General features: G+C 37.7%; 1 pseudogene; it reads left to right on the top strand.

The window, feature by feature from the left end:
- LOC108719694 overlaps nt 1-27538 on the top strand; it is a 115529-nt pseudogene that overhangs the window by 16250 nt on the left and 71741 nt on the right.

Here is a 27538-nt window from a genome sequence, read left to right on the forward strand (position 1 = left end):
ACTGAACATCCCTTATAATATTAAATATTAATTTGAATTACATTATTATATAGATCAGTAGTTCCTAATCTTTTTAATCGATGAGCAACATTCAGCCAAATAAGGGTCAGATTGGCTATTGGTAGCCTCTATGTGGACTGGCAGCCTACAGGAGACTGTTTGGCAGTATATCTGCTTTTTCTGCTACCAAAACGTGCCTCCAAGCCGGGAATTCAAAAGTAAGCACTTGCTTTGAGGCCATTGGGAGCAACATTCAAGGGGTTGGGGTGCAACATGTTGCTCGAGCTACTGGCTGGGGATCACTGGTATAGATGATAGTACATCTGTAACATGAATAGGCCATATATTTAAAATGTAATGGCTTAGGACAAAACCAGAGTTAGGAATGTAATGGGCAAACTAAATGGGACAACTAGTTAGAATTTTATCCTATTTTGCAGACTGAAAGTTACTATAATGTGACTGTACAACAGAACTAATGGAAATAATAGAAACATTATATCTTTATATAAGTGCATCCACTATATGCTCTATGAATTTGCAAAAGGAACTTTTATTGTCAGAATTAAATTAACAGCACCGTCTTTTGTCAAAATGCTTCTGTATATACTGGTCTCTTTTTGGCTAAATGGGATTAAAGACATTTAGCCTATTATTATCAGAAACATAAACAACACCCTAAATATTTGCTGAGTACTGTAAATTGGGTTCATTATGGGGCATGAGTGGCAGCAATCAGAGTAGAAGTTGCTTTCCTTAAATCCCTGGAAGCAGAAAAAAAATTGCTGTATAGACCATATTAAAGAGATAATAAGAGAGACTTCTAAACAATTTCTGGTTTCCAGAATCGTAGCTATATATAAATATACACTTTACTTGATGCATCAGCTTTATTTGAAAAGCTTTACTTTGTTTACTCAGACCTGTGCTTTGCCATTATGTGACACATTTCCTACTAGCCCGGTGTAGCTTTGTAGTATTTTGACAGGTATGAAGAACACAAGGTCACGGATCATCTTTCCAGGTCTTTAGAGCTGGGAATTATTCTGACAGCTGGCCCGATCACTGGTGAATAGAGGTCATGCTTCAATGAAGATGGAAAGTATAGATTCTCCTGTCCTCTGACACATGGATAAATGTAATGAAACACTCACCTCTATTAATTATTTCATCATCATTGTATCTGTTCTAATATTCTTTGTGTCACTAACGTTTATTTTCTGTCTTATAAATGTCAATATTTATTTTTAACTAGGTCGGTATGTGTCAAGTCAGCAAAAAAATACCCATCTCAGTTCACATAAACACATTTCATTCATTGTTTTTGTTTTGAAAAAAGGCACATTATTTGCAAAATAATTGATTACTTTTGTGAAATACTGCACTGTGCCAAGTTTTACCAAGATGTTTATGCTTTAGTGCTAACCCTGACATATCTAATTTTGCTGAGCAATTATTTTATTGAACTTAATGATAGCTGAAGTATGAGGAAAGCATAGACAAGCAATGACAAGGTATATGCATGGAGCTTTGCATCGGTCTACAGATACAGAATCTATATTAAAGTGAAGATCAGTGCCCCCAAGATTTCTGATCAGTGCCCCTGATATCTGCTATTGTAGACTTGCACAGTGCATTTATTGACTTAGAGTCTAGTTTATATTATATTCTCAAGTCTGTTTGAGCATAACTTGAGTTGAAATTAACAGCCATGGATCACCAGACCTCCTTGGCCGTGTGGTAATACAATAATTGTCATAAACATTAATCTTTTATTTGTATTAATCTCAGAAAAGGCTCAGCACTCACATGCTCAGTGGACTCTGAGCTGCTGTTGAGAAGCTAAGCTTAGGGGTTGTCACAAATTATCAAGCAGAAAATGAGGTTGGTCTGTAATATAAGCTGATGCTACAGGGTTGATTATTAAATTATGGTGCTAATTGAACTGGTTTCTGTGCTGCCATGTATTAATTATCTGTATTAATTACTAATCAGCCTTATATTGGGACATTTATATTCTATGTGTACTGTGTATTGTGAGTGAGTCCCTAAGCACAGTAAGTGACAGCAGCACAGAGCATGGGCAGTGAATCAGCAGAAAAGAAGATGGGGTGCTACTGGGGCATCTTTGTAGACACAGATCTTTACTGCTAAAGGACTGTGGTTGCCTTGGGCTGGTACAGAAACCCAAAACATAATGTACAACATGTTTAGCTACTTCTTTCAGATGGATAAATGTTTTCCTTTAAACTGAAAAAGTATGTGTGTTTTGGCAGGATGTCCGGTCCCTTGCCAATAAGTCACTCTGTAGTAATGGTTAAATGAGACCTTGCTATAGTCACAAAAAGATATCTTAAAACTTAAAGGAAAACTGTACCCTCTGAACAATGTAGGTCTCTATAAAAAGATATTGCATACAACAGCTCATATGTAAAACCCTGCTTCATGTAAATAAACCATTTTCATAATAATATACTTTTTAGTAGTATGTGCCTTGGGTAATCATAAATAGAAAACCATTTTAAAAAATAACGACCACCCCCTGGGAAACCATATATTTTAGGTCACATGAGCCAATTAACAAACAGAGTTCTGTCTTTTGCTTCCATACTTCTTCCTGTTACAGTTATAGTTGTAAAAGGGAAATATTTACTTAAATATATATACCAGTTTGGTAAGATTCTCTAATATGACACTTATGAGGTTATTTATCAAAGTCCAAATTTATCTCAATATTTTCTGCCACAAACTCCGATCAAATCTGTTCGTGTTTTTACACTTATTTATTATTACATTTTCCCAGAAATTTGCTGTGCGGGAAAAAATCTGATTTTCACGAATTTTTCAGACTTTTTCATCAGATTTTCATGTTTTTTTCGTAATTTCCACCCGAAAACTCAGAAAACTTCGGAACATTGACTGAAACCCAGCGCACATCAAAAAATTATTGGGACGTCTCCCATTGACATATGCAACCTCGACAGTTCTGAGATGCCGGATTTTCAGATTCTGACTTTTCCATCCTCAGGGTTTAATAAATTCCGAAAACTTTGTGAATTTTCACAAATTTTTCATGATTTTTGCATTTGGAGTTTAGTAAATAACCCCCTTAATATGATATAAACTATGTGTTGCTTAAATATTAATTTTGAAGGCAAAGTTTTCTGATCGACTTATTCTGCCTTGGGGATGTAATATATATATATATATATATATATATATATATATATATATATATATATATTTATAGAATTCATCGGCACTCACCAATCATGTTGCAATTTGCCAGGTGCTAACCAAAATATTGTTATAACAGTCCATGAAAGCACTCACAGCAGCCGCCATAAAGCGTATTTTAGCTAGTCTTTATTTGTGCATGGTGTATCAACGCGTTTCGGCTCACCTGGGCAATGCTGTGCGCACCTTGATAGCCTGCTATGTGTGCTAGCTTCTATCTTAGGGTTGCCACCTCACCCCTTTAAAATTGAATACATATGGATCACAGCCTGCATGGCTAATTAGATGCATGATGCAGACTGAAATGTTTTATGTGCAGCCAAGTATCATGCATCTCAATGAATTGCTAATTAGCCATGCAGGCTGTGGAATCCATATGTGTTCAATTTTAAAGAGGTGAGGTGGCAACTCTATTTTAGCTTGGACTGGTTTGCTGTGCCTGGTCTGCTCTTTGGAATTGAAGCTTCATTTAAGGAATTAAAATTCTGCTTTCTTTTGTAAGCAAGTGATGAACAAAAAATAAAAAGCAGCACAGAGTTTTTGATCAGTATTCCTAATTGGGAGCAAGGGTCGCAATCAGAAAATCCAAGCCATTGATTACCTCCTCTGAGCTAAGGCAAGAGTATAATGAAATTGAAGCTTGTATCCTCTGTGCCTGGATATGCTTGCCCCTGATTTAGAGCGTAATTAACTCTACATTGGCTTAGAATTCCATCTGTATTAACAAGTAATTGTCTTCTTGTTCCAGTGATTTATCAATATATCAGAAGCCTAGAGGCTCAGAATTAACCGAATGTATCACAAATTTGTTATAATAACATTTGGTGGACAAATCGTTTGTTTCAAAATTACAAAATCAAGCTGCTTTTTATTGCCAACTGGAACACAGCACAGTCGGGCTGGGTTATAAGTTTTTCCGTTTATTTGTTTATTGCTTTTTTAGCACTTTGGTTGAACTTTTAAACCTGGTTGTAACAGATACAGAAAAGGCAAATGTGTTAAATCAGTTCTTTTCTTCAGTGTATATAATAGAGGAGTCTGAGTTCCCAGGCTCCCTTTATAGCTGCACTAATGGCTCAGCTCAACTTAGTCAGTGGCTGACTCAGGATATGATTCATAAAGCTTTAATAAAAATGAATGTAAACAAGGCTCCAGGGCCTGATGGCATACACCCCCAGGTTCTGTTCAGTTTTAGACCAGCCCCTATTTCTGATTTTCTCAGATTCACTTTCATCTGGTATGGTGCCTATGGACTGGAGAAAAGCTGATGTTATTCCAATATTTAAAAAGGGATTACGATCTCAGCCTGACAATTATAGGCCAGTAAACTTGACATCTGTGGTGGGCAAATTATTTGAAGAATTGTTAAGGGATCACATTCAAAATTTTGTCCTAGTGAATGGCATTATGAGCAGCAATCAGCATGGCTTTATGAAGGATAGGTCATGTCAGACAAATTTGATTGCTTTTTATGATGAGGTAAGTAAGATGCTGGACAGTGGGGGGGCAGTAGATGTGATCTATTTGGATTTTGCCAAAGCGTTTGATACTGTGCCCCACAAACGACTGCTTTCTAAACTAAGGTCTGTTGGGCTTAATGAAGTCGTTTGCACATGGATAGGAAACTGGCTACAGGATCGGGTACAGAGGGTGGTTGTTAATGGTACATTCTCTACTTGGAGTAAGGTTCTTAGTGGGGTCCCCCAGGTCTCAGTATTAGGTCCAATTTTATTTAACTTGTTCATAAATGACTTAGGGGAGGGTGTTGTAAGTAATGTATCAGTGTTTGCAGATGACACAAAACTATCCAGCCCAATTAATTCCATCCAGGATGTGGCGTCCTTGCAACACGATCTTGACAAACTGGCAATCTGGGTAGCTAAGTGGCAAATGAGATTCAATGTTGATAAATGTAAAGTCATGCACCTGGGATGGAAAAATATCCAAGCCACTTATACCCTTAATGGGACTGCACTAGGCAAATCCATTATGGAAAAGGACCTTGGAGTCCTTGTAGATTATAAACTTGGCTGCAGCAAGCAATGCCAGTCAGCAGCATCAAGGGCAAATAAAGTCTAGAGCTGTATTAAAAGGGGCATAGAGTCACTGGAGGAGGGGGGTCATTCTTCCACTGTATAGAGCACTTTTAAGGCCCCATCTAGAATATGCCATTCAGTTTTGGTCTCCATCACTCAAACAGGACCTTATTGTATTAGAGAGGGTACAGAGAAGGGCAACTAAGCTGGTGAAAGGTATGGAAAATCTTAGCTATGAGGAAAGACTGGCCAAATTGGGGATGTTCACGCTAGAGAAGAGGCGTTAAGGGGTGATATGATAACTGTGTATAAATATATAAGGGGATCATATAATAATCTCTCTAATGCTTTATTTACCAGTAGGTCTTTCCAGCTGACACAAGGTCACCCATTCTGATTAGAAGAAAAGAGTGAGAGCTGTGAAGATGTGGAATTCTCTCCCTGAATCAGTTGTACAGGCTGATACATTAGATAGCTTTTAGAAGGGGTTGGATAGCTTTTTAGCAAGTGAGGGAATACAGGGTTATGGGAAATAGGTCATAGTACAAGTTGATCCAGGGACTAGTCCGATTGCCATTTTGGAGTCAGGAAGGAATTTTTTCCCCCTCTGAGGCAAATTGGTGAGGCTTCAGATGGGTTTTTTGCCTTCCTCTGGATCAACTGGCAGTTAGGCAGATATATATAAAAAAACAAAAAAAAAGGTTGAACTTGATGGACGTGTGCCTTTTTTCAACCTTACTTACTATGTTACTTACTATGTTACTATGTTACTATTGTATCGAACAGCTATGATCAGTGTGTGATGCTGCTTTCAGGTGTGTAGTGTAACACTACATGATGCAAATAAATCCTTGTTCGTCCTGTTACCTGTCCACCCTGCAGATTTGGGGGGAGATATTCGGAATAGCTATTTTAGCATTGTTCAGAGCTTTGCCACAGCAAATAACAGAAAACTTTAACCCCAAAATGTACACTTAAGCAACAGATATTTTATATATTAAGTGGCATATTAAGAAATCTTACAAAACTGGAATAAATATTTCCCATTTACATATTTTACCTTGAGCCTCTATTTTGTGAGGTCTGTCGGCTGCCTCAGAGATCACCTGACCAGAAATACTGCAGCTCTAACTGTAACAGGAAGAAGTGTGGAAGCAAAAGACAGAACTCTGTCTGTTAATTGGCTCATGTGACCTAACATGTATGGTTTGTTTGTGTGCACTGTGAATTATAGGATCCCAGGGACGGCCCTTAATTCTAACAATTTTCTATTACCCAATGGCATATTCTACTAAAAAAGTATATTATTATTAAATTGGTTTATTTACATTAAGCAGGGTTTTTACATGTGAGCTGCTTTGTGTAATATATTTTTATAGAAACCTACATTGTTCAGTATTCCTTTAAGGCAGGGGTCCCCAACCTTTTTTACTTGTGAGCCACATTTAAATGTAAAAAAAGAGTTGGAGAGCAACACAAGCATGAAAAAGTCCATGGGGATATCAAATAAGGGCTGTTATTGGCTGTTTGGTAGCCCCTATATGGACTGGTAGCCTACAGGAGGCTCTGTTTGGCAGTTCACCTGGTTTTTATGCAACTAAAACTTAAAAATAAGCTCCTGCTTTGAGGCCACTGGGAGCAACATCCAATGGGTTGGTGAGCAACATGTTGCTCGTGAGCTACTGGCTGGGGAACAATGCTTTAAGGTGTTGGTAGGCAAGGAACGGTGAAAATTATAAGAGTAGGAGAATTAAATGATATATTTCCATGGTGAACAAAACATTCAAGTTTTCTGCTCTGCGCCACATCCTGGAATTCATAAAGTATAATAGGAAAAACAAGGGTAAATAGTAAAGACCATTCTGTATTTTCCTTGGCAACATATTACAATAAATTATTCTCTCAGACTGACTTTATAGAATATATAGAATTACCTTGAAGGCATACAGCAAAAAGGGACTAAAGTTACTGAAAACCCAGAACTGTGTGTACAACAATATTTATTCCGTGTGTGTCAATATTGGCCTGCATTACTTCCTACTGAACATTTGGCCATAGAAAGGAAAATGCATTAGAGCATTCTGTAACAATTTCCAAAGCATACAGCTCCTAGATAATGGCATGGTTTAGCTTGACAAAGTTCTGAGCCTGTGTGATCCTACCAGGAGGGACAGGCCTCAGAACATGCTACTGCCTCTGCTTTTTTGCCTTCCTCTCTCTTCATACATTACACTTAAAGGATATGTAAAGCCTATATTTTCCTTCCATGTATATACTGTAAGTTGGGCACAACTCCCCCACCCAAATGGTATTATTTGTACTGCACACATCCCCTCTATTTGCCAATGACATTACATTTCCCTAAAACAAATAGCAGTTTTCACCCGGGGGGCATTTTCCCTCTGACACATTATCAGTGCATTTATATCTGCAAATAGCACATATGCTATGCAAAATTCATGCAATTAAAGAATGCAGGCTAACACATGCAGTATTTACTATGGTGACAAGTCCTGCTTGGGCACCGCAATGGTTACTCTGAGCTCAGGAGAGGGGGTTAGGATTTAAAAATAGGAGCAGACAAGTAGAGCAGAGTTCCTATGGGAACCAGCAATGCCATCTCTTCATTGGCTGCTAGACTGAGGGGTGTGTTTATTAATCTGTGTCGAGAAGAACTGAGCATGCTTATGAGCTAACAGTCAAAGGAAATTCCTGAGGAAGGGGGGCTGAGTGGGTTAGAGGAGCAGAAGGAATCCTAAGTGATTAAGGCTGCATTCTTTCTATTAACCTTTGAACAACCAGAGTGGCAGGTATTTAGAGATTTCAAAGAGGCTCTTCAGTGATTACATTTTTGCATGGGGGTTTACATGTCCTTTGTTATAAATGTTTTCTGAAACAAAGTATTAAGCACCTGTCATTCCACTAATAACTTGAATTTCATTCCATCCATTTTTTTTACATGGATTTTAGTATTTTTCCCCCTTACTCATGGGGGTTTATTTAGAATGGGGGCATATTCCGAATAGGTGGCACAGTTTTCCAGGTAGTGCATCTACTGTACATAGAAAGCCAGTAGTTTCAGGGTTCCTTTCTAAGCAGATAGTATGTATCTCACCCCCTTTCCTATGCAGAACAGCAGCCTGTGCAGTCCTGCATGGTGCACAAACAATGTGCTGCTCTTAGCAATTAGTTGGCATCTATGAAATACAGGCATGGCATCCATTCTCTTGATCTTCAGAGCTTTGCATGTTTTCTTGAAACAAAAATCTGATGCATTTCCTAACAACTGAATGCACACATATTCCATCTGTCACGTAGATTTTTCACACTCCAGCTCTTGTTGTGACAGGAAACAGGTGTCACTACGCGACTTTGATCACTTCAAAATAATCACTGACAGCCTCTCTCCGTCACAGTAATTCAAAGGGGTGTGAAGGCTTTTTAATGTGAGAAGAGTTGGAATAACTTGCACTTGTTGCAGAAGACAAGTTTCCTAACAAGACAAGCACCCTTCATAGAAGCAGTATACAGATATTTATGCCATTTAACAAAGAATTGAGGCATACTGTATGTTGTCTTACTGATAAAAGTACTAGTATGTATAGCAAGGATTCTTAATCTTTTGGTTCCCATGTTATCTAGGGTCAGTCTCCACAATTCCCTTAAATACAGTGAAACATCCCTCTGTCTTAGAAAATGGTAATGAAAATGAGGTGGATTACAGGTTTTAAACCAACTTGGGCTCCTTGAGAAAAACATTATGGGGGGTTATTTTTAAAAGTTCAAATAAAATATAAAATCCTGAAATCAACCATCTCAGACCTGCCAAGGTTGTATATAAGTTAATGGGAGAGGTCCCTATCCTGTTTTAAAGTTTATGTGGTCTGTGCTGAATGTAGCCTAAAAATCCAACTATTTCGGGCAAAAATGGAAAAAGCCCGGAAAAAATCAGAGAAAACGTACGATACAGATTTTCGCTAGATTTTATTGAGTTTGTCCCAGATCCAATTCAAATGTGCTTTTTTTTAATAATAAATAGGGTCCAATCGTGAATTCTAGTTTGTTCAGAATTTTTTTATTTAAAAAATTCGGATTACGGGGTCTCTGCTTTACAGATACACAGTACCTGCAGTGTCTAGGTATCTGAAGTGCAGTTCTGTGCTAGTATGAAATAAGTTTTGAAATCATACACCACAACATTTGCAGAAGTTAACTTAGATCGTTGTAGATGTTTGTAGTGAAAAATCCAGAAGCACACCAATAGATTGCTTAGTGAAATTAGTGTTTTATTAAGCCCATGTGTATCCATAAAAGGGCAAAGTTTCGGGCCCCTCTGGGCCCTTTATCAAGCCCGGAGGGTTGTAGATGTTTTTTTAGGAGGCTGCAACACATAACTTTACATTCACTCCTTCAGAGGGGAAGAAGTTTAAGATTTTGTATCTATTATCTTAGGGTCAAGGATAGATTGGAGGATTTTTCTTTGGTGAGAGAGAATGTTTCCCAAATTAATTTGTATTTGGGGGGAAGATACCCCTTCTAGCTTGGGTCAGGGGAGAACCACAATATCTGCCACAATAAGCACATAGACATAGTAAAGTATATGTTGATACAGACATACTAGTCTATGTCAACATTGTCCAAAGCGACCTACGAAGGATTGGTTGAGTTGGATGAGTGCATACATGATGCCTGAAAAAGCATGCTTTGATCTCGGTGAGTTTAGTCTGTGGATGACTGGAATTCCTGCCTATTTGGAAAATTAGCATCATGGAAAAAGCCAAGATGAGGTTTTCCCCCTCTGTCACAGTCAATGGGAATTAAATTGTTCTTGAGTGAGGAAGTACCATCTTATTAGTTAATTCAGTGTCCTGCTGAATCTTGCCTAACTGATGTCAGTAAAATATGGGGAGAATTCTGGAAAGCTACATTTTCCAGAAAGTGCAAATCTGCAAGTAGCTTGCACATTCCAGAACAATACACTAGAACATATTATAGAGGGGGCCTATTCAACCAAGATAAACAGTTCCTGAATGGTGGCACAGTCCAAAAAGTACATCCTCATTGTACTACTTACACTTAATAATCATTTAGGGAGGCCTGGTGCTTCCTGAGGTTGCTCTGTCCTAACAGGATGAAGTAGCTGCTGCTGAGCATCATTTTGCCCCTGAGAATTCTTGCCTGACACTGCCTGAATAGCCTGAATTTATCATCTTTAGACTGAGAGATGACTTGGTACCTGTCATATTTGCATCAATTCCTTGCAAAACCTGCACTCCTTTAATTGCTACCGTCATATTCCAGTGTATACAAATTTGAGATTGTTTAGCACAGTTCAGAAAAGAAAAAAAAAACAGGTTTTTTTTCCTGTGAGACTGGAAAAAAGAAACAGTTGTACTTTGTACAGTATGATTGGTTGAAATGATAATATGCAGATATTAAACCACTAAAGGATGCTGACTGCTCTGGGAATAGACACAATTTCTTCATGCTGACTTAAACAAAGGTGCTTCCAGATCTGTTTAGATCAACACTGTTTGCTAGGTAATTCCAAACAAGCATTTTACTATGACTAAGTATTCTGATCACATTTTCATCAGGATTTGAAGGAGAACTAAACCTCCCATACCAGAAAAGCCCCACTTAACTGCCTACCATTGACCCCCCCCCTCTCCCTCCCTGCACTGTGCTTTAATCAGAAAACAAGCCCTTTAAAAAAAATCTGACCCTAAAATGCAGAGCAGCGCAGCAGAGCTCACGGGCACCAGCTTCTGCCGCTTTGTATTCTTTCGGGGCTCAAAGCCGACACAAAGCCTGTGGGAGCATGTACAGTTGGGCCAAGTGGCTTCAAATGCGCATGCTCAAATCATAGTTGAGCCCACAAGAGGATTCAAAGAGGCAAAAGATGGTGCCTGGGATCTCCGCTGCACTGCTCTGCATTTTAGGGTCAGATTTTTTGTAAGGGGGTTGTTTTTTGACTAATGCACAGTGTGGAGAGGAAGAGGAGAGGGGGGTCAATGGCAGGCAGTTTATGGGGGCTTTTAGTACAGTGGAATTTAGTTCTTATCTCATTTTACATTCCCAAAGAGATAGTATAGTCTATGTCTTTAATATGAAAAACAAACCTGCACATAAATGAAACTCATTGTTTGAAAACAATTACTGACACCTAGGGGCTGATTTATCAAGGGTCGAGTTGATAGCTAAAACTGTCTTAAAATTTGACTAGGGAATTGTTTAAATTCAATTTGAGGTTTTTTTTAAAATTCGAATTCGATTTTTGAAATTTATCATACACTGGCACTTTAAGAATTTGAATTCAAGTATTCACCGCCTTAAACCTGCCAAATTGCTGTTTTAGCCTATGGAAGACGTCATGGAATCAATTCTTGCAGCCTTCATGACATTCGAGTTATTTTTCTCCGAATCGAGATTTAAAAACTCAAATCAAATTTGATTCGAATTTGCGGGTCGATCCTATTCACGCGAGTTTGAAAAATTTGATTTTGTAATAAATTGCAATTGTTTGAATTTCGAGTTCCTTGGAATCTATGGGAGTTTAAAATAAGTCCCAAGACCTCAAAATTCGACCCTTGATAAATCTGCCCCTTACTGTTAGCTGAATGCATATTTAAAAAAAATTCTTTGGAATGCGTCCAAAACGATTTTTTTAAATGATTGAACTGGCAGTACAAAGGTGCTCAGGTATATGTGATAGCGTAAGTAACTACTGGCTACACACATAAGAAATAGACAGTGTACATTCCCTTGTCTTACACTTTACTTATAAGTCCGATTGTTTTCTGGTTGGAGTTTTAAAAGGGAAAACACAATTTTTTCTGAGAAAAACCCTCAAATTTTTTGTGAAATATTAAACCGCAAGTCTGAATTAAAGACAAGTCTGAATTAAAAAGTACTCAATGGCAGATGTCCTGTTTACAATTGGAAGATATCATGATTTGAGCTGGGCTTTGTAAATTATCAGAATAAATTGTGGTTTTCAGGCGATAATCAAAAAAAAATTTGAGTTTTTTGGCCATCAAATCCAAAAAAACTTACGTTTCAAGTATTTTCCCGTACCAGATTTTTTAAGGTAATTTATTGATAAATAGGGTAAAAATGTGGATGAGGAGTTTGGTCTAAGTGGTTTTAAGAAAATAGTGAGACATGTTTCGGATTTCTGTAAATAACCCCCTTAAAGTGTAAGATTAGGGCATGTGCTTCTTTTGTGATGCACACATATTTATGTAGAGTATTTGTTCAGCAGATATTAGTAAAGCAAATGACAAGAATTAAGAACTTTTTTTAATATATTCAAGCCTTTTAAGATGGCAGTTGCATAGTTTGTAAAATGCTTCTGCTTCTGTTTATAGAAAAGTTCTAAAAGAGATACCTGTTGGGGAACTAAATCCCAATAAAATGGTTCAAGCTAATCTGGAGTCCCAGCTGCTGTCAAAGTTGGATCACCCTGCCATTGTCAAATTTCATTCAAGATTTCCCGGAGAATCAAAGTTTCTGTATCATCACAGAATATTGTGAGATAAGTCAGAATAAATACAGACACTTCATCAAACCAACAGAATTCACATGTAAGAGGGGTGTAAGTAGGTTTAGATTTTTACTTGATGCCAATAATATTAATAAAGAACAAAGGTAATGAGAATAAAGTTCTGTATTTTTTCAGAAATGTTGGGAACCATACAGGCCCGGATTTGTGCAAAGGCCACCTAGGCCCGGGCCAAGGGTGGCAGGATTTTAGGGGGACGGCATGCTGCCCAACCACACCCACATTGGTTCAAAAACATTGCGGATGTGCTGGAGATACAATTATTTTTTACATTTCCGATGCGCCAATTCCCATTGCTCCAGTCCAGATGATGAAAATTTGCACGAATAAAGGGGGCGACGAACGGCAGCAGGCCTAGGGGCACCCACTATGTAAATCCGGCCCTGGAACCATAGGTTCTAGATTGGAATGCAGTCTTAGAAATATTAATATGAAATGTTCCGATTGATGAGGAGAATTCCTAGCATAGGGTTTTAGTGGCAGTGATAAGCACCAATTAAATAATTGAGTTTGGATATAGAAATATATGTATAGACCGAAGTAGTGATTATTAGATTTAACATGTTCTTCATCTAGAACAAACATGGTTGTGCTATAATTATATATAATTCAACAGTTTGCAGTGTTTACAAAACTTTGGGGCTGACCCCCTTATGGGGCCTGGAGAACTATCCTTTTTGCATAGTAGCAGGTGTAGGAGGGGCCACATTGCTAGTGCAGAGCATGCAATTGCAGAAATTTGGCTCTTAAAGTTACTAAAGGCAACTTTATTGTCCTGCCTTATGTAACTTGCCGTACACTGCTGCCTGAGACCAGTTCTGACCTTGCCTCATTCCTGGAGCATCTCTAAGAGCAGACAGACTAATTTTTTTGCTTAAAAAGCAAATAAACAATGTTTTTATATTTCTTATTGTTTGAAAAAACTTTACTTCAAGGACCAATCAAATTATATTTAGAAGAGTGATTTAGAAGACAGGAATCTAACAGTTTTCTTTATTCAATGTATGTTTTTTTTGGCTATAGTGTACCCCTAGATGGCAGTGTTTCGCCATGTTGTATAAGTGATGTATCTTTAAATAATTTTTTGACCCGATTTAACTATGTAACTATGAATATTAAGCAGTAATATGATTTGTTTTATTATAATGCTCCAGCTGTGCACTTTAGCTCATTTACTTTTATACACTAGTTGTTAATAACACATTGATGGCTTTAATATTTGCATGCATTAACCAGAACAATATTTTTTAAAAGCACTTTATTATAATCCTAAATATTTTTTTATTCAGAATTATATGTTCATTTTAACAATGAAGCTCAGCACTTAAAATGAATATATTCAGCCAAAATCACAGAGAAATAATCATTGTTTGGCCATCCACACAAGCCCCCATATTGAGACCACTCATATCATATAGTCTTAAAAATCTAACATAAGATTAGATTCAGTTTGTCTCATTAAAAATGAAGGTAAATTATATCTCATATACTGTTTGTTTACACTTTACAGAATAACAAAAAATGGGTATTAAGGTCTTTTGTAGTTTAGTTGGATTATTTCAAAATTATTGTATCTGTATTGCCAGCAATAAATAATAATACTGCAGAAAGCAATACATGTTGGTTAAAAGTAGACAATGTAGAGCATGAGTGCAGCAGTATACTGAGCAAAAAATGCATGTGATTTTGCCTTCCCAATTTTTATTTTTAGCCAGTAACGGAACATGTAGTTCCAGGGACCCAGTGCAGGCCCGGTTCCCCTGCCCCAAACACATTTTTTCTAATGGCTTTGCATCAGCGTGAGTGTCCGGTGGGCCCTGAGGCCCCAGTAGTTCGGCCCTTGTTAGTAGCCCCAAAGCAGAAACAAGATGTCCCTAAAAAAAAGCCCATAGACTTTAATGTCGTTTTTGTTACACTACAAAATATTTGCAACACAAAAGTTCCGCAAATTTTTCAGTGAAACTGGACAGATTCACTCATCGTTAGTGCTTAGAAGTGTGAAAGTGCCCTAAGCAATTTTACATTTAGATTGTTTTAAGATTTACTTACGTTTCAGCTGCTTCTCTGCCTGCAGAGAATACACCATGTACCATGGATTTAAAACCAGGGGATATACCCTATTTATTAATAGAACTGATCTTTCAGTTAAAACAAGGGTCAATTACCAATGAAGTGCAGTGTGCAAAGTACAACTTTTAAATGTAAATTGCTATATTTTATTTGTAATCAGTAGGTTATAGGTATAAACTTCAAACAGTGTTTTAAAGGGGACCTTTTACCCTAAGAAGTAATTTCAAATCCTTCTATGTCTTGTTAGTTAAGCAAAATAAACTTTACTTACACTGTGGGGAAATTTACTTAGTTCGAGTGAAGGAATAGAGGAAAAAATGTTTGAATTTCGAATGGTCGAATATGGCTACTTCAACCATTGAATGGGCTACTTCGACCTTCGACTACCACCTTCGACTTTGAATCGAACGATTCGAACTAAAAATGGTTTGACTATTCGACCATTCGATAGTTGAAGTACTGTCTCTTTAAAAATTTCTTCGACCCCCTAGTTTGCCACCTAAAACCTACCGAGGCCAATGTTAGTCAATTTTTTGATCGAAGGATAATCCTTCGATCGATGGATTAAAATCCTTCGAATCGTTCAATTCGAAGGATTTAATCGTTCGATCAAACAATTATTCCTCCGATCGTTCGATCGAACGAATTGCGCTAAATCCTTCGATATTCGAAGTCGAAGGATTTTAATTCGGCAGTCGAATATCGAGGGTTAATTAACCCTCGATATTCGACCCTAGGTAAATTTGCCCCATAATGTCACATTCATACTATATTCGAGAATAATCTTGATATGAATGTTACATTTCAGTTCAATCCCTTTCTGTCGTATCCATCAGATGTTGATTAAGTGGTTAAATCCTGCACTTTTAAGATTTGATATAAACAAAGGTCAACACTTCCTCTTTTCTTTTATTCATTCTCAACTTAGCATTCGGCCAGACTTCACTGTATATCACGGCAGGTATATTTTTTTTTATATAAAAAACTTCATCCTATAGTGATAAGTCACTAAATCATGCTATGTTTTATTGAACCTTGTCTCATGTTTATTCCATGACTTATTTGTGGGCAGTTACTGAATGGGAATTCGCCTTCTAAATACTTTTTCACTTCAGTTTATTTTAGTACACAAGAAATAATTATATTTTTAGTAACTTTGTGTCTGTTTTTTAATAATGTTTTTATAGTTAAGATAAAGTTTCATCTTATACCAAATATATCAGGTTGTATCCAAGGACAAACTTTGGTTTCCCCACAGTTCAGCACTTGCAGGTCCTCCTCCACCTGTTTGAGACGATCTCCAAGTACAGAAAATAAAGTGCTAAATTCCTCAAAAATTCATTGAGGAGGGGGATTTAACAGAAAGAATAAAATATAGTATAGTATTTTTTTAAAAGATTTTTGTTTTTTGTTTTTTAAAAATTATTAACACCCACCGTGATTATTGACAGTGATAATAGTGTTCTTTTATTTAACTTAGAAGAAGAGAGCCCAAAAAAAGTTGTGAAATTTTGAAAATATAAAATATAAAAAATAAAAAATAAAGAGTGAAAAAAGTGAATTTATTCGGTGAATTAATAAATGTAAACGATTTCTCTCCAAGTGATAAAGTTAAGATAAAGTTTCATCTTATACCTTTTCCCAGTAGCAACTCAGGCAAGTTACTGGCTGTTTCTAAACTAAACTGTTTCAATACTAGTATATTACTTTGTACATTTCTCAGCTGTATCAGAGGAATGTTGCTGCTCTTAAGCAATCAATCAACTCATGTATCAGACTGTTGTTATTTAGAGAGTCTCCATACCCTGACATACCTGTTTCAGGGAAACAGGAGGTGGTGGAAAATGAAACTTTACACTTAAACCTTAAAAAAAATTATATTGTTCGGAGAGTCTCCTGCTCCAGGGAAATATGAGAGTTTGGAAAATGAAACTTTACACCTAAATCTAAAGCAATTGAAAAAAATCATTATTGCTGGCATACTATATGAAAACAACTGAACTGAAAAGTGTTTGAATGGGTTATTACCATGGGAGGATTTTAAGAAAAGCTTGAGGAGGCAATCAAGATGAATTACATTCCTTACAACAAGCTGGGTGGTGTTATACATAAAGCTGGCTATGCATTTATCATGTTGGCTATACATTTATCCTGCCTTTACATTAAATTGACACTTTAGTAATAGAGCCATGCGTATATATTTATTGGTGCTGTATTTAGCTTGCCATGTGTAAGTTAATAATTATCCTGCAAGGTGTCATGGGAAATATTTTACATGAAATTGCCACTGCATTTATCTTACCATGTGTTCTGGGATGTTAGAAGAGACTCTAAGATAGTATTAAAGTGGACCTGTCCCACAGACAGATATTAAAAGTAGTTTTCAAACTAAACATGAAATCCAATTTTTTTTTTTCGGTTGAAAATTACGAAAAAAATCATGAAAATTGTGAAAATCGGATCAAAAAGTCTGAAAAATTCATGAAAATCTGATTTTTTTTCCCGCTAAGCAAATTTTGGGGAAAATGTAATAATAAATAAGCGTTAAAAACCCGAGCGGATTTGATCGTAGAAAAATATTGATTTGTAGCAGAAAATATTGAGATAAATTCGATAAATTTAATAAATAACCCCCTTAGTTCCCCAGCAAAGACAAGTGTGTTAATCAGCTTGTTTGTCTTACAATGTTTCAACAGTCTGAGCCATCAGGGCAGAGAACAGAAAGGGACAGACAAACTCTGCTTTTAATAGCATAACATATATATTATATTATATATATATATATATCTTTAAAACCATAGAAAAATTGTAATGAATGTATATTGCAAAGTTGCTTAGAATTATGTTTTTTTATTACGCAAATTTGAAATTGACATTTCCTTTAAATTACACTTCTCATTCATTTTAAGCTGTAAATGTTTCCTTCTTATGTCATTGTTCTTAGGTTTAAGGCCACACAATTTTTTCTGAAGGAAATTGTTAAAGAGGAATAATTATGAGAGCAAAAATGCTACACACCTATCTACCATGAACACTTTCCCAATATAATCTATTAAAAATTAGGTTTTATGAAATAATCAAGTTACTCTTCACAATCCCCCTCTCAGCAATATTTCTTTCCACATGAAGGCATCATTGATATGAGCTCTTAATTCAGAAACAATACAGAATTTTTTACTTTAATATATTTAAAAAGTTTTTTACTTCTGTGATCTAAAATGTATATATTACATTTCTGTTTTCATAGTAGTATAGATGTCAATGGAAAATCCAAGCAATTTGTTAATGTATTTTTATGTGACTGAATGAATAATGCCTACGGAACACTTTGAAAGCAGAAGCTTATGTTAGGGCATGTCAGTCAGTGAGCGATAAAAGTGAATTTATAAATCTCCAATGAAATAGAAAGTGCTGTCATTACTCAAATAATGCTTGTCTCACCAATAGCTTAAAAGAGTTGTGCTAAAATCAATACTCAAGCGGCACATGTTTTTATAAATCACCATGTCTGCAAACAGTTATGAATGCCACCAGTTTATGAAAGATCATATAAGATTACATGGTTTATGTGTTGAAATGAAGTGTTTCCATTACAAATGTGTAGAGGAAATTAGGAGAGAAAGGAAAGTGGGGAATAAATCGTCACAGAGGAAGAAATAAAAAATATGAGCAACAATTTACAAAAAAAGAGGATTATAGAATGTTTCTCAGGATTTTCTTAATGCCTTATGCCAGAACCCCAAGTCTATACTAAAACAAGTATTTACCAATAGTTTGCAGGGCTTTGCATTGTTGGTAGGTTGGGGTGTTGCACGAGTCTCAAAGTCAACTTGTTAACTATATGGAGAGCATTCAAGTTACTGGACTCTTTTCCACTCTGCTGCTAAGTGAGAGAGAAAAGGGAAAATTACTACATACTTACCGTGATTTTCCTTTCCTGGCCACTAACCATGTCAGCTACGCCTGGGTAAGCCCCTCCCCGCGCTCCATACAGAAGGATCCACCCCCAATAAACTTTAAATAGCCCCACAGCCCAGTACTTGGTGTCTCGTATTAAGCTATTACTTAAAAGGGGTGGGTGAGCAACTTGCTGACATGGTTAGTGGCCAGGAAAGGAAAATCACGGTAAGTATGTAGTAATTTTCCCTTTTCCCTGGCCACACCATGTCAGCTACGCCTGGGAAGCGCCCAAGCGAACTGGGCGGGCAAGTAATTAATCTCCCAAGACTCTGAATGTTGCAAGTATTTGTTTATTCTTGTATTGATACAGATTGTAGAACATTTCTACCAAACTGGGATCTTGCTGAGTTAGCCACATCCACTTTATAGTGGGATATGAATGTGTGCGGAGATGACCAAGAAGCTGCGAGATGACCAAGAAGCTGCCCTACAGACCACTTCCATTGGTGTGCCCATGTTCACTGCCCATGAAGCCGAAATGCCTCTTGTAGAGTGAGCCCTTACTTGTAGCGGACTTGCTTTGCCCATTAAGGAATAAGCCTTCTTGATGATAATCGTTATCCATCTAGCCAAGGTACCTTTTGATGCTGCTAAACCCTTCCTATTACCTCCTGGAATGACAAACAGTCTATCCGTGTTTCTAATGTCCTTTGTCCTTGTGACATATTCTCTCAGACATCTTACCGGATCCAGATTTTTTAGTCTGGGATCTTCCTTGTCTAAGGAGGGAAGATTTAACTCATCTTCTTCGTGGAATGAGGATATAACCTTTGGTTTGAAGTCTGGTATGAATTTAATAACTACCCTATCCAGATGGAATATAGGACTGGTAGAATCATGAGCCAGGGATTGGAGTTCTCCTACCCTCTTGGCCAAGTGATAGCTACTAGGAAAAGTGCTTTAAGTGTTAGATTCCATAAGGAAATGTCCTGTATAGGTTCAAAAGGAGCTTCCGATATAATTCCCAAAACTGAGGGCAGATCCCACTGGGGACAACACTTTCTTTTGATTGGAACCAATCTTTTGGTAGCCTTGAAGAACCTCTTTATCAGTGGATGATGGGCCCATCTAACCCCTGAAATGGATGATAAGGCTGATACTTGGACCTTTATAGTTGAAGGGCTGAATCCTTTATTCAAGCCAGACTGAAGAAACCCCAAAATTTGTGCCACTGAATTGGGTTGTTCTTTAATCTTTTTGGCTCTACACCAGAGTTGAAATTTCTCCCAAATCTTCCAATACCTTGCATTGGTTGAGTTTTTTCTTGAATTGAGAAGAGTATCTATTAACTCTTCTGATAACTCCCATGACCTGAGTTTTTGCCGCTCAGTCTCCAAGCCGTCAAGCTCAAGTCTGAGGGATTCGGATGATATATCCCTGTCTGGTGTAGTAGATTCTCTATTCCTGGAAGTCTCCAAGGAAGATCTATCGCCAGCCCCTGTATGATTGTAAACCAGGGCCTGCGAGGCCAAAAGGGAAAAATTCCTATCACCTCCACTTTTTCTGCTATGATCTTCTGAAGGACTTTCGGAATTAGGGGAATTGGCGGAAATATGTAAACTAGAGGAACATTCCATCTCTGAGCCAGGGCATCTGTTGCTTCTGCACCTTCTTCTTTTCTTCTGGAAAAGTATCTGTGACACTTGGTATTCCTCTCTGTTGCCATGATGTCTATTGAGAGAGATCCCCATCCTCTTACTATGGAGAGGAATATGTCCTGATTTAACTCCCACTCGTGATAATCCAGACTTTTTCTGCTTAGGAAGTCTGCGGTTTTGTTTTGTGTACCTGGAATATGTATGGCTGTTATGTCCACTAAGTGAAGTTCTGCCCACTGAAAAAGAGGTGACACCTCCTTCAACATGGAGATGCTTTTTGTGCCTCCCTGTTTCCGAATATAGGCTACTGTTGTCACATTGTCTGATTGTATCTTTACATTTCTCCCTTGTATCTTTCCCTGAAAGAACTGAAGTGCCTGGAATGCTGCTCTTGCTTCTAAGATATTTGATGGCAGATCTCCTGAGGGAACTTGCCACTTTCCTTGTGTTACTTGTTGTCCAAGGACTGCCCCCCAGCCTATTCCCGAGGCGTCTGTGGTTAGGGTTAACCAAGGTTCTGGAAATAATACTGTTCCCTGTTTAGTCTTCCTGGATCTAGCCACCATCTTAATTCTTTCTTTACATTTTCTTTGATAATGATTTGTTGATCCAGACTCTGTCTTTTCCACTGCTTGAGAAATGATATCTGGGGAATTCTCGTGTGCCATTGGGCCCAAGGTAACAGACCTATTGAGGCCGACATGGAGCCCAACATTGACATAAATTGGCGTGCTGGAATTTTCCTCTTTTCCAGACATGTCCTCACTTGAACTGTTAGTTTCTTCTGTCTCTCCTGAGAGAGAGCTATTGAGTTTCTTGGAATATCTATCCAAGCTCCTAAGTATTGGAGGGACTGGGTTGGCTTCAATTGACTCTTTTGAAGATTCAGGCACCAACCATGGGAATTTAGTTGATTGATAACTATCTGTAAATCCCCTAACAATTTTTCCCTGGATTGAGCCGCAATCAAAAGGTCGTCCAAATAGTGGAATATCCTTATTCCCTTCAATCTTAGGTGGGCAATTAAGGTTACCATTATCTTTGAGAAGTTGAGAGACCGAAAGGCATGGCGGTGAATTGATAATGTTTTCCCTGAACGGCAAACCTCAGGAATTTGAAGTGTCTGGGATATATTGGAATATGATGGTATGCATCCTGGATGTCTATGCTGAATAGCCAATCTCCTGTGGACAGGGAGTTTTTTTATTGAGGATAGTGACTCCATTTTGAATTTTTTTACTTGTAAATATGTGTTGATTTTCTTGAGATCCAGAATAGGTCTCCATTTTCTGGATGGTTTCTTTACTAAAAAGAAGATGGAATAAATCCCTTTGCGTTCTTCTTCTTCTGGGACTGGGGAAATGACTTCTTGTGTCAGAAGATCCTGAATGCAATCCACAAGTGCCAGACCTTTCTTCTTCTCTTGAGGATTTGGGGAACAAATGAAGAAATTTTCTTTGATGGGTTCTATGAACTCTAGTCTGTAACCTAGACTTATGGTCTCCAGAACCCACTGGTCTCTGATGGATTCCGCCCAAGAATTTTGGAACTCCACTAATCTGCCTCCTATACAAAACCCCTGGGCTGGCAGACCATCAGAATTGCTTCTTAGGAAGGGGAAGGTTCTTTCCTCTAGTCTGTCTGAAAAGTCCTGACTGGCCTCCTCTCCAATGTGACTGTCTTGGAGTCTCAGGTCTGTTGAGAAAGGAACGATTGTCTGAAGTGTTCCTTCGGGCTCTGAAGGCATTTCCCCCTCTGCCTGATTGTTTAAATGGATATTTCCTCTTTTTGGATTGTGGCAAAAACTGGCTTTTGCCCCCCGAAGTTTTGGAAATTAATTCTTCCAACTTCTTCCCAAATAGTATTTGGCCTTGAAAGGGTAGGTGACACAAGGCCATTTTGGAGGCTGTGTCTGCTTCCCAGGGCCTTAACCACAATGTTCTTCTGGTACATACCGATAAGGCCATGGATCTTGAAGCTAGTCTGGTGATATCTACAGCTGCATTAGTGAGGAAGGCAGCTGCTAGTTTTAGTTCCACCAATCCTTCAAGGATATCACTCCTCTCTCTTCCTGCTCTGAGAGCCTGTTCTACATTTTCAATACAGACTTCTAGGGCTTTAGCCACCGAGATAGTTGCCATTGCAGGTTTACAAATTTCCCCTGCATTTGTAAAAGCCCTCTTTAATTCAGCTTCCATTCTTCTATCCATGGGATTCTGAAGAGTGGCTACGTCATCAGTTGGAAGAGCCGTACGTTTTGAGAGATTAACTACAGGGGCATCTACCAGAGTGACCTTGCATAAGTCCTTTACGTCCTCCTACTTAAACGGATAGTACTTGAGGAATCTTTTTTGTACTGAGACTCGCCTGGACATCTGTTCCCATTCTGACTGCAGCAACGATATGACCTCTTCATGGATAGGGAAATGGTTTGCTGATCTCTTGACTGATGGTAAAAATGCCGATTTGGCTGGTGTGGGTTCTGAATCCTTAAGAGACAATGCTTCTCTTACTGCCCTGATAAGAGGAGCAATAATGGAGGTATCTAGGGAAGATGACTAATCCTCTTCTTCCTCCCCACTTCCGCTTGCAGGTGAATCTTCTCCCGAAACTAACCCACTTGGTCCGGCCTCCTCATTATCTGACATCTGCCACTCAAAGGCTGTTGGTTGTTTAAAGGATCTTAACTCTTCCCTTACTGTTGTCTTGATCAGGTTTAGCATATCCTGATTTGGTGAGGTTTCTGAGATTGCCGCAGTCTTGAGACATGATTCACACAATCTTTTGTTTGGCATTGGAGGAAGCTCACAGGCTGCACAAGTTATCCTTTGGCTAGGATCTAGCAGGGGAGTCCCCTGATTCTTTTTGGAAGAATATACCTTCTTGACCTTCTTCATTTCTTTTCCCGTAGGAGTAAGGGTCACACTGAAATAAAAAACATAATGTATATGTATATACAATAATTTCATCATTCTCTCTCTCTCTTTTTTTTTTTTTTTTTTTTACCTACCTACACCTGGAAGCAGTCTTTCTGAGGGGGGCAGCAGGCTCTGGATCAGAATCCATCCTAAAAAAATTGTCTGCAAATTAAATATGGATGGCCCAAAAACAAGGTTAAAAAACCCCTGATCCCAGAGCCACTAGTTACCTGGAGTTGCACAGGTCTGGAAAACAGCACCGCAATATGGCAGGATCCCAACAGCGTGGCTGGGTAATAGATTATTTGGGAAGCTATCCCCTGGTAATTAGGCTGGCGTTTAAATAGGCCTAACCCTATTAGGCGCATAGTAGTGACGCCTGTTCCGCCCGTGAAATCATTAGGGGCGCACTATGACGTCCATTCTGCGTCTTTGCCCTTAAACAAAATGGCCGCCGGGAACTTGCGCATGCGCAGAGCGCATCTTCCCCTAACCAACATGGCCGCCGCCACTTTGCCCATGCTCTCGGGCTTAGGGATGATGCTGCAAAATGGAATTTTCTATACAATACCTCTGAAGACCTGCTGCCCCCGCTCCCATCCACCCAAAAATTCTTGACCCCATCCCTTAGGTCGTCGCAACGAGCACTCGAGCCGGTATGGCAGGGTGGATGGAGGGACAATATTCCCGCCTTCTCGGCGAGGGAATAATTATATGTACTGGGGGAAAAATTATGATGCTGAAAAAAAACCCCGTCCCTGGACTGCCTTCTCGGCGAAGCCCCTGCTGCTTGCAGTAAAATCAAAATCTGTTTCCTCTGAAAAGGAGCACTGACAGAAGGAAAAAAAGACATCAGGTACTGGGCTGTGGGGCTATTTAAAGTTTATTGGTGGTGGATCCTTCTGTATGGAGCTCGGGGAGGGGCTTACCCAGGCGTAGCTGACATGGTGTGGCCAGGGAAACTACAAATCAAACAAGATGAAACTATGGATCAACACCTTGCACACTTCTGTAATTCTCTATATTTATAGGTGTATTAATGATAGAACATGCACATGGGTATTGTCAGAATTACACTCTTGGCTGGAGGATAGCTGACAACTGCAACATTGTGGCAATGGTATTTGTAGTCAGGACCAGCAGTGCAGACAATAGAAAAAAAAACTTAGAATTTTTGTAAACCATATACTGTACATTGTAAAGCTGCTTAGAATTATTATATATTTTGTTTCATTTTGCAAATGTTTTTATTATGTCGGTGGGGGTTCCTCTTAATATTTTTTTATGCCTATTGTTTGGCGAAACTAAAATGATACAACAAAATAAACTGAAGAGTTAGGGGCTGTGACCCTTGTAGATTAAGGGCCCAGTCCTAACTCCAATGCAAACCAGTTCGGGTGATAATGGATAAGATGACTCAAACGTTGTTAGCAATACAACTGCAATAAAACTAAAATGATGAAAAAAACTATGGGAAAAACTATTGCAACTTGAAAAAAAAACAAAACAATCTCTACTTTTGATAAGATCACATTTTTTTTTTCTAAATTCCGTATATGCATGTGCCCTGCATATTGACTTTTCCCTTTATATCCATGTAGGAAATAAGGAAATATGATAATTAATGAAATAACCAAGATCATGTCTATCAAATGAAAACTAAACCCCAAAAAGGATTTTTTTTATTTAAGGGCAGAGTTCTGGATTTTAAAATGTGTGAATGCAAGAAGAATGGGGACACCATTGCTGAAAGTCAAGGTGTTGACTGGTTTATCCAGTTATTACTTTGTGTTAACTACTGTACATGCATGTAAGGTAAACTCACTCTTTTAATAGGGTAAATTTATATATTTATTATAAAATATCATGTATTAGATATCAAAAAAGAGCTATTCTTTCCAAGTGATGATTTCCTCAACAAATCTTAGGGTTACTTCTCCATGATTTGTGTATTGGAATGCTGTATTCCAGTTCCTTCTGGGTAACTATATAGACTCTAGCTTTATACATTCAAATTAAAATCCAATGTTACATTTTCTAGGGGAACATTCAAAAGCAGTGTAAATTCTGGGAAAATATAAAACTCAAGAAAGAAAAAAAAACATAGTCAGCTCTGGGACAATGTAAAATTAAAGTTCTTATGTATATAATTTAGACTTTTAATATCTGTCAATAAATGTTGGCAATCGATATCTCGTTTATAGTAGAAGACAATGTTATTCAATCAGTAACATTGGTATGTTGCATGCTTACTTTTAAGTATTTCTTGCATATTTCATTTGGCCAATAGTTAAGTTTTTAAAAGTATTTAAAAAATATTTATTTTTCTATCTCTACAATTAAAAGCTTTTATGCATTTAATAATATTTCAAAATTTCATTACTACAACATCCTACTTACTGGCCTTCCTGCTAACAATTTACACCACCCACCTCCTTCGCAATCTGTTTTTACTTGCTCTTTGTGGGCAGAATATCTATTGTACAGAGAAACCCATTGTTTCTAAAGTCACTGTCATGACTTGCTATTGTTGAATACATTTTCATTCTCATTTACAAGCTCTCCATTCTAAGCCTGACCTTACCTTTCATTTCAGATAACCCTAGATGTTCTTCCGCTTCTCCTTTACTCTACAAGCACTGGGTATCTGTGTTACTCCTGCCCAAGAAACATTAGGGGGCACATTTATTAAGGGTCAAATATCGAGGGTTAATTAACCCTCGATATTCGACCATCGAAGTAAAAATATTGAAGTCAAAGGATTTATCGCAAATACTTAGATCGAACAATCGAAGGAAAAATCGCTCGATCGAACAATTAAATCCTTCGAATCGAAAGATTCGAAGGATTTTAATCCATCGATCTAAGGATTTTCCTTCAATCAAAAAAAGCTTAGAAAGCTTATTTGGAAGGTCCCCATAGGCTAACATTGTAGCTCGGTAGCTTTAAAGTGCCGAAGTAGGTAGTCAAAGTTTATTTTAAAGAGACAGTACTTCGACTATCGAATGGTCGAATAGTCGAACGATTTTCAGTTCGCAACGTTCGATTCGAAGTTGTAGTCGAAAATCGAAGTAGCCTATTCGATGGTCAAAGTACCCAAAAAAAAACTGCCCATAAGAGGCACATTTATCAAAGGTCAAATTTCAAATTGATGTGAGTTTTTAAAAACTCCCCTAAACTCCCATAAATTCGAAATTCGACCAATCGAAATTTACTTATAAAATTGAGTTTTCGAATGAATTTTCGATGAATTTAATCGACCCAAAAACTCAAATTGAATTTGAATCGAATTTGATTCAAATTTTAAAAACTCTGCAAAAAACTTGAATGTCAGGAAGGCTGAAAAACAACTCCAAATTGATCCCTGGACCTCTCCTATTGACTTAAACAGTAATTTGGCAGGTTTTAGGTGGCGAATAGTTTAATTTGAGTTCTTAAAGGGCCAGAGTATGATAAATCTCTAAAATCAAATTAGAATTTTTTTTAAAATCTCGAATTTGAATAACTCCCTATTATAATAAATAATATTATAATTGTTTACTGTAGTCACTTACTTTATGCAGCACTTTAAACTGTGCAAACTTTTTCTGCACTTTTTCTGTACTGTTTCTTCATACAACCAACAATCCAGGTAGACTCTAACACACTGACATCATATCCCAATTAATATACTGAGCTAATTTAGTAATAATATTTGTCAGGAAGCTTAGAGGTGCCAAGATTTACTGACCAGTGGGGCATACCAATATTTGTTAAATGGAATAATTCTATAACTGGACTTATTCGAGAATTCTTGGGCTGTTGGTAAATCCATTCAATAGAATCCATAGAAATGCCATACAAACTGTTCCCACTTCCAGGCATTTTCATACTCGAGATACGATGGGATGATGTACAAAGTAATAAATATGAGAAATGAATGCTATGCTTGTAGTGTAAAACAAATATAGAAATAGTCCTATGTAAATAAAGAAAGACATACATGAGGGTGTGTATTTGAGGGCACACACAGTACTGTTCTAGGTATGAAGAGTTTAAAACATAAGTTATTTTACAACATGGGGGACTTTTATGAAGGATGAACATCTCTCACAGGAGGTTGACATATATCTTGGATGGAAATTGTTAATTGTAAGCAACAGCAGCAGGAGTTTG

The sequence above is a fragment of the Xenopus laevis genome, chromosome 6S, assembly GCF_017654675.1.
Source record: "Xenopus laevis strain J_2021 chromosome 6S, Xenopus_laevis_v10.1, whole genome shotgun sequence".
NCBI lineage: Eukaryota > Metazoa > Chordata > Amphibia > Anura > Pipidae > Xenopus > Xenopus laevis.